The 17913-nt window shown below is 43.9% G+C and overlaps 1 protein-coding gene across 1 annotated transcript in view; it reads left to right on the forward strand.

Annotated features, from left to right (window-relative positions):
* The first annotated feature begins 6035 nt into the window (after positions 1 to 6035).
* The window catches only part of LOC137646763 (zinc finger protein 83-like), a 209219-nt gene continuing 197341 nt past the window's right edge, over positions 6036 to 17913 (forward strand). The window contains exon 1 of the mRNA XM_068379860.1: positions 6036 to 6140. The gene's annotated coding sequence lies outside the window, so the exon portion shown is untranslated. The remainder of the gene's footprint in view (positions 6141 to 17913) is intronic.

Genomic DNA, 17913 nt, shown 5'->3' on the forward strand with positions numbered 1-17913 from the left:
CCATTGGAATCTTCAGTCACACCGTCTTTCCATCCCTCTGAAGAAAAGAAAGGAAATAGCTGGATCTGTCAAAAGACTTCTCAAATCCAAATGAATTTCAAGATGACAGCAGGAGCGGGTACTCGGCTCCCTACAGTTCGCCTCAGTGACAGACCCAGTGCTACGAGCACAGCTAAAGAATGCTTCAGGAGTCTGGAGACGAAACGCATCCATTGCTCGAAGAGATCTCAAGAAACCCCCTACCAAACAGGCTTCGCTCACTCCTCAAGCTGTGGTCGGAAGCAAGGAACCTGAAAAAGATCTGTTCTTCTTCAACCACCACCTCCGTCGATCAACATCCACACGGATGCCTCGCTAGAAGGATGGGGAGGTCACTCCCACCAGCGACAAGTTCAAGGAACGTGGTCTTCCCTGTTCAAGACGTTTCACATCAACACCTTGGAGGCCATGGCGGTTCTTCTCACTCTGAAGAAACTATCCCCTCGTCCTTCGATCCACATCCGTCTAACTCTGGACAACTCCGTGGTGGTCAGATGTCTCAACCGTCAGGGCCCAAGATCCCCCCAACTCAACCAAGTGCTGTTACCCATCTTCTGCCTGGCGGACAGGAAGAAATGGTACTTGTCCGCAGTTCTCCTACAAGGATTCTGCAACCTGACGACGGACGCTCTATTGAGGATAAGCCCCATAGAGTCGGAATGGTCCCTAGACGCAAGATCATTCTCCTTCATGTCCCGTCAAGTCCCGGAACTGCAGATCGACCTCTTTGCGACGAGCGACAACAATCAACTTCCTCTGTACGTGGCCCCATACGAGGACCCCAAAGCGGAAGTAGTGGACGCCATGTCCCTGGACTGGAACAGATGGTCCAAGATTTACCTGTTCCCTCCACCCAATCTTCTGCTGAAAGTCCTCTCCAAACTGAGAACCTTCAAAGGAACAGCAGCTCTAGTGGCTCCCAAGTGGCCCCGGAGCAACTGGTTCCCCCTAGTCCTGGAGCTTCAACCCAAGCTGATCCCTCTGCCGGGCCCAGTTCTCTCCCAGCAGGTGCTAAAGTCGACTGTCTTCGATTCATCAAAGAAAGTCTGAGACCTTCATCTCATGATTTTCTCTCCCTAGCCGCGAAGAAAAGGTTTGGAATCTCGAAGAAAAGTTTAGACTTCCTAGAGGAATACAAAACGAAGTCTACCAGAAGGCAATATGAATTATCCTGGAAGAAGTGGGTGTCCTTTGTCAAGGCGAAAAATCCTACGGAAATCTCCATAGATTTTTGTATGTCCTTTTTTATTCACCTTCATGGACAAGGCTTAGCAGCCAACACGATTTCCACTTGTAAATCGGCCTTGACAAGACCACTACTGTACGCCTTCCAGATAGATTTGTTCAACAAAATCTTTAACAAACTTCCGAAGGCATGTGCTAGACTCCGTCCTGCACCCCCGCCGAGACCCATCTCCTGGTCTCTGGATAAGGTGCTCCATTTAGCCTCTAGCCTGGACAATAAATCTTGCCCTCTGAAAGACGACTCAAAAAGTGATTTTCCTTTTTGCTCTCGCCTCGGGAGCCCAAGTCAGTGAAATAGTGGCATTATCAAGAGAAGAGGGCCACATACAGTTCGCCGGTACAGGGGAACTTACCCTCTTCCCCGACCCTACGTTTCTCGCTAAAAACGAACTCCCCACCAAGGGATGGGGACCTTGGAGAATCTGCCCTCTGAAGGAAGATGTCTCTCTATGCCCAGTGGAGAGTCTTAAGGTCTATCTTCGAAGAACTTCAGACTTTGGCGGAGGACAGCTTTTTAAACGAGAAACATCGGGCAGTGACCTGTCACTTAAACAACTAAGGGCGAAGATCACCTACTTTATTCGCAGAGCGGATCCTGACAGTACACCCGCAGGTCATGATCCTAGGAAAGTCGCCTCTTCCCTAAATTTCTTCCAAGGTATAGATTTCGAGAGCCTCCGATCTTTCACAGGCTGGAAATCCTCGAGGATGTTCTTCAAACACTATGCGAAGCAGGTGCATGAAGTGAAGCGATTCATGGTTGCCGCAGGTAGTGTATTGAAACCTGCTGCTTAGTGCTGCGTAGAACAGTGAGTTATTTCGGGACTCTACCTCATGTTGACCCTAGTGCGATACATAGTGATTTCAGGTGACACTTAGTGTCACAAAGGACTGTTCTTTCACAAGGTGAAGTGACATAGACTCTAACACGTGTGCCACATGTTTATCGGACATGAAGTGTATTGTGACTCTCAAAGACTTTAGTTCCCCTGGAACTCATGTTTATAAAGGCAAGTTCTTCCCTTTTAGATTCCACATCATCATCTTTTTCAGTTCATAGTCTATGTCTATTAATCAATAATGTTGTTCTAAATTAATTACCTTATTTTACTTTATTGCAAATTTTCTTGAATAAAATAGAAAATTTAATTATCATATGCGTCTTATTTCACCCTTCCATATGAAAATAAACTACTGTTACAGAGTTTTAATGCCCCTCATTATTTTTTATTATATTCATGTATAATATTACTGTACTCCTGTCTGAGATATGCTCACCAAGTAAGTGAAATAATGTTCCTACACAAATATTTAACTTTCTGATCTGTCCACGAGACCGGCACGATCCTCGCAGCCTGGTGAGTTTATTTACATCAGGGTACTTCGAGATGTTCCTCTTGTCCACACAGGACCTCCCTGCCAGGGGGGCAGGAAGCCATGTCATTGTTTATGCCACTGGTAGTGACATATAACGGAGATGTCACGGTCTCTAAGGTCACCAGACCAAAGGAATATTGTTTGAAGTAGAAGGCACTTTTGAAATCGGGAAAAACCACGATACACTAATTCTCTGGTACACTTCCATCAGGAATTTTGAGCGAAGCGAAAAATCTATTTTTGGGCTCAAGCCATGTCGTCCTGATGGAAGTTCCTAAAGGGTAGCTTCCTTGGGTATATATAACTACAGCGATATTCCCAGAGAATTTACCTTTAGGTACCCAGAATTCTAACTCCTGGAGCGAATATCCCTAATAAAAGAACCAGGGATATCGCGAAATATCAGAGGACGTATTCTTGACACGCCACATAGCAATCTGCACCCCGAACAGAGTTAACGGTAGGACACCATCGATGTGTCGCCCCCGTGGCTTGCTCCTCTTCCCGCCGGGAGTCTGTCCAGCTTCTCCTCGAAGAGAGAGGACTTTTGCAACAAGTGGTGAAAAGGAGGCCTGGACACCTGCGCAAGTTTTCCGCAGTAGTCTCCCAGGCGATAGGGCGAGTTTCTGTGTTCGGGGTCGGGGAGAGGGCATCCCTCCACTCGATGCCGCCTCCAGCAATGGCGGAGCCCCTAGTGGGATTGCGGGATAAATGGGCCTTTTCAGTTTCGACTTTGACGGGCTATCCCTCAGCCGTGAGTCCTGCCTCCTGGCTCTAGGGACAGACATTTCTCCCCACCGGAACTCTTCCTTCGCATGCGAGGCCTTGTCCTCTCCTACCCTCAGTCGAAGGTGAGACCTCCTCCTTGGAACGTGGTTCGAGTCCTCAAGTCTCTTAAGAGTCACCCCCTGAGGAACCAGTGCGTAGTCCCCAGACCACCACCTTTCTGGGTAGACAGTGTTCCTGCTAGCCTATCTTCAGCAAAGCGAGTCACATGGTCTCTCTTACGACTTCGCCCATTCAGGGGGTTAGGGGGAGATAACTTCAGGTTCGTCCCTGAGGATTGTTGCCGAGACTCAGAATCCGGGAGTGCCGGACCCGCTTCGACTCCTTCCGGGGCTTGAGTCTCCGCCCTGTAGCAGATGGCTCAGGCCATCTCCTACCTTGCCGGCAGGGGGTCCGAGCTGGTGTCTTCAGAGAACAGCTGCAGTTCATCTCCAGGTCCAAGTCTCGTTCGTGGATCCTGGGTGACGGGGAGAAGGGTCTCCAGGAGTACCATCTCGGCCTGGATTTGCAGGGTGCTACACCCTGCCTTGGATCCTGACCCTTCTTCGTCGCATCGCCCTAGAGCCCATGATGTCAAGGGCTTGGATACGTCCCGGCCATTCATGGAGCATCTTTCAGTGACGCAGGTCCTGCAAGCGGGGATGTTGAAGCCTCAGACCTTCTTCTCGGCCCCTTACCTGCAAGACATGACCCACAGGAGGCTCGATACGTTTCTATCGGCCCTGTGGTGGCTTCACAACAGCTGGTCTAAACCTCAGGCTCCTTGATGGACAAGTAGCAGAAGGTTGAGGGCATTGTTACCTGGTGTTAGTCTGCATGAATGAAAAGATCTGTCTGGCCCTTATTCTTTTCTTCATCCTCTCCTCCCACGGAGAAAGCAGCATCCTGGGTTCTCTGCACAGCTGACCTCAAACCACTGCAGGTAAACCATGCTTCCTTGTGTTCCTAGTATTATGTGTAATACTGTCATGTCCCCATACCCTGACGAGGTGGTATTGGGGAGTCCTAGCCTGGATTTCCTTCTGAGGGACTCCAGGGCAACTGCCTGGGACAAGTCACTTTTCACCTTCGCGCACACCTTATGTAGGCCGCGGCAGTTTCACAACCGCCAGCGAGGAGCAGGGATTCCCTATTGTCCGAGTACTTGATCACTCGAATTTGGAATCCCCGGGCAAGCCAAAACCAGTATGGCCGGGACTTACCACCCTTCCTAAGGGTTAAGTCACCCCATGTAAATAGCGTGGTTTTTATTCAGTTATGGAACAATTGACAAATTCGTAGATAATTTGTATTTTTCCTAACGATACAAACCTAGCTATTTACAGTTATGTGCCCGCCAGCCCTGTCCCCCAAGATAAGTCCTACCTCTAAGTAAAGTGGAGTATTCTCCGGTGTGTGTGAGGGGGAGGGGTAGCTAGTGGTGGGGTAGGAAACTCTCGTTAAAACTTTATGGCTCGTCATCGGCTGCGCCGAAGTAATCACCCCATGTAAATAGCTAGGTTTGTATCGTTAGGAAAAATAAAAATTATCTACGACTTTGTCATATTAAGTTAATACTGTCACGTCCCCATTCCCTGACGAGGTGGTATTGGGCAAGTTCTAGCCCTAAGTTTTTCATTTAAAGAGCTTCAGGTCAACTTCCTAGGACGAGTCACACAATCCTTCACACACAGCTTATGTAGGCCGCAGCCCTTGCGTAGCAAGGTGTGAGCTAGGTGCAGGGACTCTTTATTGTTGAGTACTGACACACTCAGATAATGAGTCCCCGGGCAAAGCCAAAAGCCAGTATGGCTGGGACTTTTCAACCGTTCCTAAGGGTTGATTCACCCATATTAAAAAGCGTGGTTTGTATTTCAGTTACGGAACAAATGACAAATTCGGAGATAATTTGTATTTTTCCTAACTATACAAACCTTAGCTCTTTACTCAAACTTGCCCACCAGCCCTGTCCCCCTTGAAGTCCTACCTCTAAGCAAAGTGAGCTCATCACACAGGTGTGTGAGGGGGGGGGGGGTTAGCAAGCTACCCCTCCCTACCCCCGCTAACTAGCGTTGGGGGTAGTAAACCCTCGTTAAAATTCTAATGGCTTGTCATTTTGGCTACGCGAAATGTAATAACCCATATTAAATAGCTAAGGTTTGTATAGTTACGAAAATACAAATTATCTCCGAATTTGTCATATTTTTACAGTATAGTATATACTGCATGGAGAAAACTATAGTATAGAATATATTGTAACACTAAGTTCTTCCAACATACTTGTGTTGCCTTGTGCAGCCTTTTGTTGAGACCGTACAGAATGAAGAAAGTGATTTATTTCTTTATTAATTATCCAGTATATTAAAATTCTTTATAATGGTGTGAGCTACCTCTACATTTTCCTTTGGGAAATATGATGAAGATTATTCTAGAATGAGATTTAACCTTAGTTTTATTATCTGGAAGGTTACAGCAATTGGCTGGGCAGGAAATACAAGTATGTCTTTCCTTCTTTCCTTTCTAGCTTAGTTATTTTAAGCTATATATATTAACTTTAGTTATCCAGTGATATGTTTTCACTTGATACTCATGGAATTTCTTTTCTTTACAGGAGGACCATCCGAAGTGCGGGAGCATGTTCTGCAACGTCCGCAGCAAGAACTTCTGTGGACATGAGTTGTGCTGGAGGCACGCAGCATGCGCAGTCTCCAAAGGTGATCTCCGGAATTGGGACCCTCAGTTATGTACCATTTGCACTAACCTGATTACCGAGGCATTTTTGACATCCCTAAGTCGGCGGAGTCAAGGGACGCAGCTAGGGAAAAGCTTCGAATCTGGGTGAGGGGCTTCCGGAAGAATACTTCTGGCCCCTATCTTCCAAGCGAGAAGATGAGGGCTTACCTTTTTCCTAAGGCATCGGCGGATGCAGTGATTCCTCAGCCTCATGCGGAGATCCCGTTAGTTCAGATTTAGGTTGATTCTGAAGTCTCGGACGCCCTACAAGACATCCAACTGGACGATAGGATGTCTGAGGTGTCTTGAGTACAGTGAGCCCTCGTTTATCGCGGTAGATAGGTTCCAGACCCGACCGTGATAGTTGAAAATCCGCGAAGTAGTGACACCATATTTACGTATTTATTTAACATGTATATTCAGAATTTTAAAACCTTCCCTTGTATGTAGTACTGTTAACAAACTACCCTTTAATGTACAGAACACTTAATGCATGTACTACAGTACCCTAAACTAAAACAGGCACAAATATTAAAGGCGATTTTATATCATGCGTTTCCTAAACACGCCAAAAAGCACGATAAAAAATGGCAACCAATGTTTTGTTTACGTTTATCTCTGATCATAATGAAGAAACAAACGCATTTCGTTTACACATCTGTGTATAGGGTAGTTTTTGCATCGATTATATTGATTATACAGTGAACCCTCGCTACTTCGCGGTTCGACAATCGCGGATTCACCACTTCGCGGGGTTTTCCCATAACCCATATATATATACATATCGCGGATTTTCCGGAAAATTCGAAAATACCGCGAAATCTGAAGACAACCAAATACGATATTTTGTTACCTGTAATTCCATTAATACTGTAATTAGTAATATCTGTTCTTACTGATTGTTCATTGCATTACATATGATATATAATTCAGCACAGAAAGAAATAAAACACGAAAAGAGAATGTGATCATACGATAATTCAGTACTGTATACAGTACGTAGTAAAATTAAATCAAACATGAAACGCAAATCAGATGCAGTCATACCATATTAGAATGGTGTAAGGCTGCTGTTGGCTACTACTGTACTACAAATGTAATGGATGTGCTTCTTTTCCATGAATCTTTTGTATGTATACGTACGTAGTACTGCATCCAATAATATTCTTTGTTGCAAAAATCACATTTCGAATAAGCGTACGAGAGAGAGAGAGGCGTAAAATAGCGTACGTAAAGCTGTATTATTATTATTGTTATTATTATTATTGTTGTTGTTGTTAATAAAATTATTATTGTTATTATTATTATCATTATTATTATTATTACAGTACTGTACTGTATTATTATCATTATTTATTATTATTACGGTATTTACTTAATCTACGTACGTTCGGTATGCGCGGTGCATCTTCTATGAGTTGGTAACCTACGCATCATAGTACTGTAAGACGGGTTGTGATTGGTTCAAGCGCTGATAGATGACGAATCAGAACTCAAGTTTTGTTATCTAGCCTGTGATTGGTGTTTTGCCATCATCTCCTACCCGCAGCATCTAGGTTCTCGCGGGGCTGGATCGTCCACTCTCTGTTACCGCGTATCGCTGAGTAGACGTTCTTAAGTTTGTGAATCTGTGCTGTGTGCGACTTTTTTAAGTTGAACTTTTTGTTACTGTAAATCCTACTGTAATGGCTCCCAAGCGTTCTGCTTCTCTTAAGGCTGGTAGTGAGCCTAAACGCCACCGAAGGATGATGACGATTGCTGAGAAGGTTACGCTTCTCGACATGTTAAAAGATGGTAGAAGTTACGCGGCCGCTGGCCGCCATTTTGGCATCAACGAATCTACTGTTCGCTATATCAAGAAGGACGAGGCGAACATTAGAAAGACGGCTGCAATCACCTTTAGCAGATCAGCAAAGCGAGTCGTTACAACGCGTAATAAAACGATCGTACGCATGGAAGGTACTTTAGCTGTGTGGATTGCCGACTGCCGGAAGAAGAACATAGCGTTGGATACGAACACCATCCAAACAAAGGCTTTGAGCTTATATGAGAATTTTGCTGCAAAGGAACCTAAAGACGACGACGGCAACCATGCTGAAGATGATGATGATGCAGATGATCCTCAACCAGGTACATCCACTGATTCCCAGCCTCAGAAACGTTTTTCCGCCAGCAAAGGATAGTTCGCGAAGTTTCAGAAACGCTTCGCCCTGAAAAGCGTTTCCCTGCATGGGGAGTCTGCTTCCGCTGACACTGCCGCTGCTGAAACTTACGTGAACCAGACGTTCAAGAATATTATCGCCGAAGGTGGATACAAGCCGGAACAAGTCTTTAATATGGATGAGACCGGCTTGTTTGGGAAGAGAATGCCGTCGCGAACTTTCCTGTTCAAAGAGGAAGCCAAAGCCTCTGGCTTTAAAGCATTCAAGGATTGCATTACCCTCGTGATGTGTGGCAATGCTGCTGGATTTTTGTTAAAGCCGGGGCTTATTTATAAGTCGAAAAATCCTCGCGCTTTGAAAAATAAAAATAAGAATCTCCTTCCCGTGTACTGGATGCATAATCAAAAAGCATGGATTACGAAGATGCTGACCTCCAACTGGTTCCATCAGTGTTTTATCCCGCAAGTCAGCAAATATCTCTTAGAGAAGGGCTTGCCATTCAAGATCCTTCTCCTTATGGATAACGCTGGTGGACACGCAACTGACCTATCGCATGAGGGCATTCAGGTTGAGTTCCAGCCACCCAACACCACGTCATTAATTCAACCGATGGACCAGGGGATTATCAGGGCGTTCAAGGCCCTCTACACGAAGAACACCTTGGCGGACCTCGTTGCGTGTGTGGATGGTGCCCAAGATGATGAGGATGAAGATTTTAACTTGAAGGCGTACTGGCGGCAGTACACCATAGCCACGTGCCTGCAGAATATTCAGAAGGCACTTCAAGAGATGAAACCTGCAACCGTGAATGCGAGCTGGAAGAAGTTGTGGCCCGATATTGTTTACGACGACATGGGATTTACTCCGTCGGAAATCCAACACTCTGCAATACGCAAATCTGTGCAGTTGGCTGCCATAATTGGAGGTGACGGGTTTGGCGACATGACGACTGAAGACGTCGACGAGTTGTTGGACTGCCATTCCCAGCCCCTAACTGACGCAGACCTCGAAGACCTGACGAAATCGGCAAGTGAAGAAGAGAGTGATACCCAGGAAGAGACCCAAGAAAATGTCGAAAAAACGGGCTTAACATTAGAACGGCTTGCCAAGGCCTGCAACCATGCGAAGGAGTTGAAAGAAATGTTGCAAGAGTGGGACGAGGATATGGTTCGCTCGATGCAATTCTGCAACAAGATCGATGAAGACATGACTCCCTACAAAATGCTCTTGGATCGAAAAAAGAAGCAGCGGCAACAACTTCCGATCACAATGTTCTTCCAGCCTCGCAAAAAAGAGCCAGTTCCTCCTGCTAGTACGCCTTCGGAAGAAATTGAAGAAGTTTCCCAGGAAGAAGTTGAAGAGGTGTCCCAGGAAAAGACACCTCCGTCTGAAGAGACGTAAAATACTACCTGGCTGCACAGTAGAACACATCATCAGCTTCATCATCATCATTTCTACTGTGCAGCAAATTCATCGCCATCATCATTCATGTTTTTCTTCAACTTCTTTCGTGGTGAGTACAGTAACAATCTTTATTTTTTACTTTAATATTCTTACTGTACATTCTAAAACTGTATTTGTGCCTGTTTTATAGTTTAGTACTGTACGTACTGTATGCATTAAGTTAAAGGGAAGGTTTTAAAAGTCTACATGTTGTAACCTATCATATTTTTTTTGTTTAAAATTTACATTTACGTACGTAAAACAATCTCTCTCTCTCTCTCTCTCTCTCTCTCTCTCTCTCTCTCTCTCTCTCTCTCTCGTAAATTGTTTTCCTGCTTTGCTACGTACAATACTGTATGTGCTGTACAGTACTGTATGATTTTATATAGATACGGTAAATTATATTTGTAAGGTAACATATTTTGTAAATGCTTTTACTGTAAATACTGTATGTACTGTATCATTATTTATCACTATCATCATGCGCGTTAAATGCCTTGTTTGTTCTGAGCGTGGTTGTTTACTGAGCGTACAGTACTTTATGACGCCGTCGTTTCAGGCGGCGTCATAAAGAAAAACATTTCATTTGGAAGTCCTAAAAAAAATACGTAAACTAAAACATTGGTAATAAAAAAATCAACATACAGTACTGTATAATCAATATAATCGATGCAAAAACTAACCTATACATATATGTGTACACTAAACGGATTTTGAGCGAAGCGAAAAATCTATTTTTGGGTAAGATGGCCATGTCGTCCTGATGGAAGTTCCTTAAAGGCAGCTTCCTAGGGTATATTACAACTACGGCGATATTCCCAGAGAATTTACCTTAAGGTCCCCAGAATTCTAACTCCTGGAGCGAGTATCCCTAAAAAAGACCTTAGGGATATCGTAAATATCAGTGGACGTATTCTTGACACGCCTCATAGCAATCTATACCCCGAATAGAGTTAACACTTCGTAGGGGTCAAATGGCAAGAAAACGAAAACGATAAGAAAGGGGGGAGCCGTTCGTAAGGCATCTCTCCTCCCCGTTTCGTAAGCGTGCCCTGCGCCGCTCGCGGCGCCATCTGTATTCTTTGTAGCGATACACGAGGTGCTACAGATACTGTATGTAGGGAGGGGTCCTACAACCCTTTTCTCTTCTTCTTTTTTTTTTTTTTTTTTTTTTTTTTTTTTTTTTTTTTTTTTTTGAAAAGGGACAGGGCGGGTCCATCAGGTCGACATGGCCATCTTACCCAAAAATAGATTTTTCGCTTCGCTCAAAATCCGTTTTTTGGGCTCAAGCCATGTCGTCCTGATGGAAGTATACCAGAGCATTACTGTATCTGTGGATTCTCAATACGTGCCGTACTCCTCAGGAATGTTTCTTAGTCAACTCGACTGAAAGACCTAAGATGTTACCGTTATACATCTTTTCACTAATCATAAGCCATAAAAGCGCTTCCTGCCCCCTACAGGGAGGAGTCCTACTAGACTCTAGAAACGAACGAAGAGTACATATACCTATGTATGAATCACTCGCCAGCCAGTACAATATAGTGGTCTCACTCTATATGAAGTAAAGCATAGTCCTTACGGAACTACAGCATCCAAGGGAAAAAATCCCGACCAGCACCCTGGTCGAAGTAAAAATAGACAAAAAGGTTATATCTGCGTAGGATTAAACTTGCTGCCGCCACCGTCCTCAGAGAGGGGTGGAGCCCTTTATGCTAAGGAAAGTATAAACCAGTTCAACAAGGCTTGCATTAAGGAATAGGCTATTATAGATATCCCCGATTAATATACATAGGCTAAATGCTCAATAATTAACATGAAATCAATATAGGTGAAGGAGACGCAAGGTTCCCGAGAACAAGTGATTGCACAAAGTAACACAAGTAAGTTAGAAAAGACAGTGTTGTAACCTACTATATCATGGTCTCCCTTGGTTGAATACACCACCCAAGAAAGAACTGATACAGTACATGAGGGTGGTGTGCCGGCCGGCTATTGCCGGTCAGTACCCCCTCCCCCTTTTTTCCAAAGGTAGATCTCAAGTACACAACTCCAGATCACCCCTATTGGGGAGAACTCCAGATCTCGTGCCTGAACCGGCCGGCAGTGGTTGCCGGTCCGCAGCCACCCGGGTAGCACTGTGTTGCCGGCCATCACTCTTAGTGGCCGGCTAACCGGGCAGTGTAGCTGGCCGGCCGGCAGCGGTAAGCAAACCCTGCCGGCTGGCCTCCACACCAGGTAGCGCTCGGCTGCCGGCCGCCACTCATAGTGGCCGGCAGATGAGCAAGAGACCGGCCGGCAAAGGTATATAACCACCGCCGACCGACAGCAAGAGAACTGGAGAACACCCCCCCCACCGGCGGCCGGCCTGTAGGCCGGCAGACGGCAAGGACAACACATAAGAAGACAACAGAATGAGTGCCAGGCTAAGAGGCTATGAGCCTCTGTGCCCGGCACCCGAAAGAGTGCCGAGAGGAAGGGGAGACACTAAGTCAGGCTTCCTAACCGCTGCTTACTGAATCTACAGACGGCAGCGGTGGAGGGACCAAGAAAGGACCGGGCAGCACTCAAAAGAAAGGGTCTCTGCCGGTCGGCACACTCTGCCGGCCGACAGGGGACCACGTCGGTTCCCCATCCTAACCTAGGCTAGGTACGGATGCGGACGACTGACACAAAGGAAACGGAAAAATAGAAGGGAAGGACAGAGGGTCCTATCCAACCTTGCCTTGGTTAAGGGTCATTCCCAACTAAGAGAGCTCATCTCAGCCAGAGAAATCCCGGGAGGGAGGCCGGCACTACTGGCTGCCTCCCTAAAACCAAGGCAAGGAAGGAATTGCTATTCCAGAAAGGGAACATATCCCGAATCCAGAACGGCAAAGAGGACAAGACTGAGGGGGTCACCGAGCGAAGGGATCACTACAGGAACCCAACAAGGTGATCCAAGGGGGATAAACCCCTTATGCCCGTGTCAGTCAGCAAGGGAGACTCTGCCCCACGCTAGACCAACACGGACTCAGACTAATACACTGCTGTACTGTCCCCCTCTGAACCAATTCAGTTGGAACAGGAAGGTACAGTACTACTCCAGCATAGATATATTTGAAATTTAATTCAAACAAACCACTAGAGTTAAGCCTAAGGCTTAAACAGAGGGAAAGGGTTTGCCCCTTCCCCGAAGAGAAGGGAGCAAACGGGGAAACAGATAATATTATAATGACCTAAGACAACCTAGCCTAGGCACTAAGAGAATCGATTACCTAATTCACCGAAACTCACTCCAATACTATCTTGGAAAGTACTCGAAAAAAGCTTATATGTATAACGTTGCCTAACGCTTTAAGCAATATAAAATCACACTTGGAAGACTAATTATCATGCAGGAAGTACAAGGGCCAACTGCTAGCCTACGAAGACTAGTGTTGGTCAGCCTAGGCAAAACTTTCGCCAGGCACACTACTATCGCATCATAACAGAATTCCTAATTAAGCTAAGCAGCTAATTATTAAAGCGCAAAGGGGCTGGGAACGTCGCTCTTGCTAACAAATAAATCCTATTCTAGCGAGCGACAGCGTCCATGACGCCTCCAGCAGGCAACAGCTCTTGTATCAAAGATAACTCTTTTAATTACTTTAATTTTAAACAAGAGCCTACATTTATACATAAAAGAAATAGTACTCAACTTATCCGAGGCAGAAGAAGTTGGAGAAAGCATTATAAACGAGAAAATCCAAGATTTTGGTAGTAACACAGGGAAAAACACCGAGTCGTATAGCTACGCAAAAAGGAATACAGATGGCGCCGCGAGCGGCGCAGGGCACGCTTACGAAACGGGGAGGAGAGATGCCTTACGAACGGCTCCCCCCTTTCTTATCGTTTTCGTTTTCTTGCCATTCGACCCCTACGAAGTGTTAACTCTATTCGGGGTATAGATTGCTATGAGGCGTGTCAAGAATACGTCCACTGATATTTACGATATCCCTAAGGTCTTTTTTAGGGATACTCGCTCCAGGAGTTAGAATTCTGGGTACCTTAAGGTAAATTCTCTGGGAATATCGCCGTAGTTGTAATATACCCTAGGAAGCTGCCTTTAAGGAACTTCCATCAGGACGACATGGCTTGAGCCCAAAAAATGAGTTTGTTTCTTCATTATGATCAGAGATGAACGTAAACAAAACATTGGTTGCCATTTTTTATCGTGCTTTTTAGGTGTTTAGGAAACGCATGATATAAAATCGCCTTTAATATTTGTGCCTGTTTTAGTTTAGGGTGCTGTCGTACATGCATTAAGTGTTCTGTACATTAAAGGGTGGTTTGTTAACAGTACTACGTACAAGGGAAGGTTTTAAAAGTCCGAATATACATGTTAAATAAATAGGTAAATATGATGTCACTACTTCGCGGATTTTCACCTATCGCGCCCGCGTCTGGAACCTATCTACCGCGATAAACGAGGGTTCACTGTACAGTATTTTGATTTTGTTATTACCAATGTTTTACTTAATTTTTCTTAGGACTTCCAAATGAAATGTTTTTCTTTATGGGCGGCGTCATAAAGTACCCTCCATCTTTGATCGTAATAAACAAACGCGCATGATGAAAGTGATAAATAATGATATTACAGTAAAAGCTTTTAGAAAATATGTTATTACAAATATTATTTACCGTATCTATATAAAATCATACATACGTAGCAAAACAGGAAAACAATTTACGAGAGAGAGAGAGAGAGAGAGAGAGAGAGAGAGAGAGAGAGAGAGAGAGAGTTGTTTTACGTACGTAAATGTAAATTTTAAACAAAAAAATAGCCCCATTTCATATAAAATAGGTTATTACAAATATTTTACTTTATCATATTACAGTAGTCTGTATAATACTGAAAAGTTCAGTACAGTATGTTGTTGTTAGTCGTGGCTATGAAATTCTCACGAAACAAAAACACGGCATTCGATTACAACAGCTGATTCATTCTCTCTCTCTCTCTCTCTCTCTCTCTCTCTCTCTCTCTCTCTCTCTCTCTCTCTCTCTCTCTCTCTCTCTCTCTCTCTCTCTCTCTCTCTCTCTCTCTTCGTGTTATTCAATACTTACATATAGATGAAGAAACTAAAATTACTTTTCTTAGTGTCAATTAAATACGAATTGAAAAAATTATGCCGAGTTTACATCCATTTCAATCGTTGCTAAAAATACGGCATCCGATTTCATCAGCAAACCACTATTTTTTGGGAAACATCATTTTATTCTAGAAAATTGCTACTCTTTAGATAGTTAATTGCACATTAAGAAAGCGTGTACTTTTGTTTTTAAATTTCGGGTGTGTTTTAAAAATCGAGTATTGTTGACTTCTTTTTGTTTTACTTTTGGATGTGATCAGATCAGCTGACGTCTAGCTGCCGCTCTTGAGAGCGTACGAATACACTAACAAAGTATCGTTTATACAATTTCTTAACTTATTCAAACCGTCTATACAGTTGATATTACATAAGCACCAATGTGTTATAACCTATCAATTTTTTTTTTGTTTATTACATTTAAAACAACACACACACACACACACTCTCTCTCTCTCTCTCTCTCTCTCTCTCTCTCTCTCTCTCTCTCTCTCTCTCTCTCTCTCTCTCTCTCTCTCTCGCTCTCTTTGTGGGCTACTTTTCACTACCTCCCATTCCTTACCTCTCTCTATCTCTCTAACAAATGATATCTTTGTTGCTCCTCAAAGTTTCATTTATATTGAAAATCAATCATGATCCAATTTTCCTTACTTTCTCCAATCTTGCACCATCGGTCACATCGCGGTATTTTAAATATTTAACTTAGCCGGTGAATATATAATAGCTGAGCCTCCGGCAGCTCGACAGAAAAACACAAAAACTCGCGAGCGATCGCTATGAAGGTTGCGGGTGTGCCCACTAGCGCCAACTATCGGCCAGATACCGCATATACATGTAAACAGACCCAATTCTTCTCTGTCGGTCTGATCGACAAGACGTACCATTACTGTACTCGCTGTTAACCTGGAGTTTTTCAACAGTCTTGGTGAAGTACTTCCTTTTGGTTTGAGCTTTCGCAGTGCAGGTGTTTTATCTTCAACTTAAATCTTGAACTCTTTTTTGGATAGATTTAATTGTTGATGACTTTGGATTTTTTTTTGGACTTTCTTTGACTTTTAAAAATGGCCGACCCTTCCCTTAGTACGGAAGTGTGTTTTAGGCTTTTAGCAATTATCTTATCACGTTATAAATTGTTGTTGTTAATTATAGATTTTCCTCTATATATTTTATATCTCAACCGCCTTTATTAGGCCTCTTCGATTAGCTTTCCATTTATAATAAACATCAAGATAAATTTTAATGATTTGTTTATATGCGACCTTACCTATTCCTCCCCTAATCCGAGAGTAGGCGGTCCTAACTTGGAAACCGAAGTTAAACAACATTGAGCCCTTTCAATCGTAAATAACTTTTACAGAGCAAATGATTTAAAACTTATTAAATGAATATTTTTTAGTAAGTATTTTATGAAAGATTTTCTTTGAATAGTCTTCGTACTGTTTCAAAGATGAACTAACGTTTGGTTTATTTATGCTACGCAGTATGCGCTCTATCGTTACGATAGAGAGAGAGAGAATCACGGTTTCACTTTGCAGAAAGAGTAAATCGATTCTGACGTTTTGTTCATTCTTCTTTCAAACTTAAATGTTTTAAATTCTAATTTAAAGGAACTTGTTAATTTTCAATTTCTTAGTCCTTTCAGTTTTTTCCTTTGGTCAAATAACCTGTTTTTTTGGGCTCAAGCCATGTCGTCCTGATGGAAGTTCCTTAAAGGCAGCTTCCTAGGGTATATTACAACTACGGCGATATTCCCAGAGAATTTACCTTAAGGTACCCAGAATTCTAACTCCTGGAGCGAGTATCCCTAAAAAAGACCTTAGGGATATCGTAAATATCAGTGGACGTATTCTTGACACGCCTCATAGCAATCTATACCCCGAATAGAGTTAACACTTCGTAGGGGTCAAATGGCAAGAAACGAAAACGATAAGAAAGGGGAGAGCCGTTCGTAAGGCCCTCTCTTCTCCCGTTTCGTAAGCGTGCCCTGCGCCGATTCTGGCGCCATCTGCATTCCTTTTTGCGTAGCTTTACAACTCGGTGTTTTTTCCTGTGTTTCTACCAAAATCTTGGATTTACTCTCATATTATGTTTTCTCCAACTTCTTCTGCTTCGGATAAGTTGAGTACTATTTCTTTTATGTAGGCTCTTGTTTAAAATTAAAGTAATTAAAAGAGTTATCTTTGATACAAGAGCTGTTGCCTGCTGGAGGCGTCATGGACGCTGTCGCTCGCTAGAATAGGATTTATTTGTTAGCAAGAGCGACGTTCCCAGCCCCCTGCGCTTTAATAATTAGCTGCTTAGCTTATTTAGGAATTCTGTTATGATGCGTTAGTAGTGCGCCTGGCGAAGATTTGCCTAGGCTGACCAACACTAGTCTTCGTAGCCTAGTTGTTGGTCCTTGTACTTCCTGCATGATAATTAGTCTTCCAAGTGTGATTTTATATTGCTTAAAGCGTTAGGCAACGTTATACATATAAGCCCTTTTCGAGTAATTTCCAAGATAGTATTGGAGTGAGTTTCGGTGATTTAGGTAATCGATTCTCTTAGTGCCTAGGCTAGGTTGTCTTAGGTCTTTATAATATTATCTGTTTCCCCGTTTGCTCCCTTCTCTTCGGGGAAGGGGCAAACCCTTTCCCTCTGTTTGAGCCTTAGGCTTAACTCTAGTGGTTTGTTTGAATTAATTTTCAAATATAACTATGCCGGAGTAGTACTGTACCTTCCTGCTCCAACTGAATTGGTTCAGAAGGGGACAGTACAGCAGTGTATTAGTCTGAGTCCGTGTTGGTCTAGCGTGGGGCAGAGTCTCCCTTGCTGCCTGACACGGGCATAGGAGGTTTATCCTCCTTGTATCACCTTGGAAGGTTTCGGTAATTATGATCCCTTCGCTCGGTGACCCCTCAGACTTGTCCTCTTTGCTGTTCCGTGTTCGGGATATGTTCCCTTTCCGGAATAGCAATTCCTTCCTTGCCTTGGTTTTAAGGAGGCAGCCAGTAGTGCCGGCCTCCCTCCCGGGATCTCTCTGGCTGAGATGAGCTTTCTTA

The sequence above is a fragment of the Palaemon carinicauda genome, chromosome 9 (genome assembly GCF_036898095.1).
Source record: "Palaemon carinicauda isolate YSFRI2023 chromosome 9, ASM3689809v2, whole genome shotgun sequence".
Taxonomy (NCBI): Eukaryota; Metazoa; Arthropoda; class Malacostraca; order Decapoda; family Palaemonidae; genus Palaemon; species Palaemon carinicauda.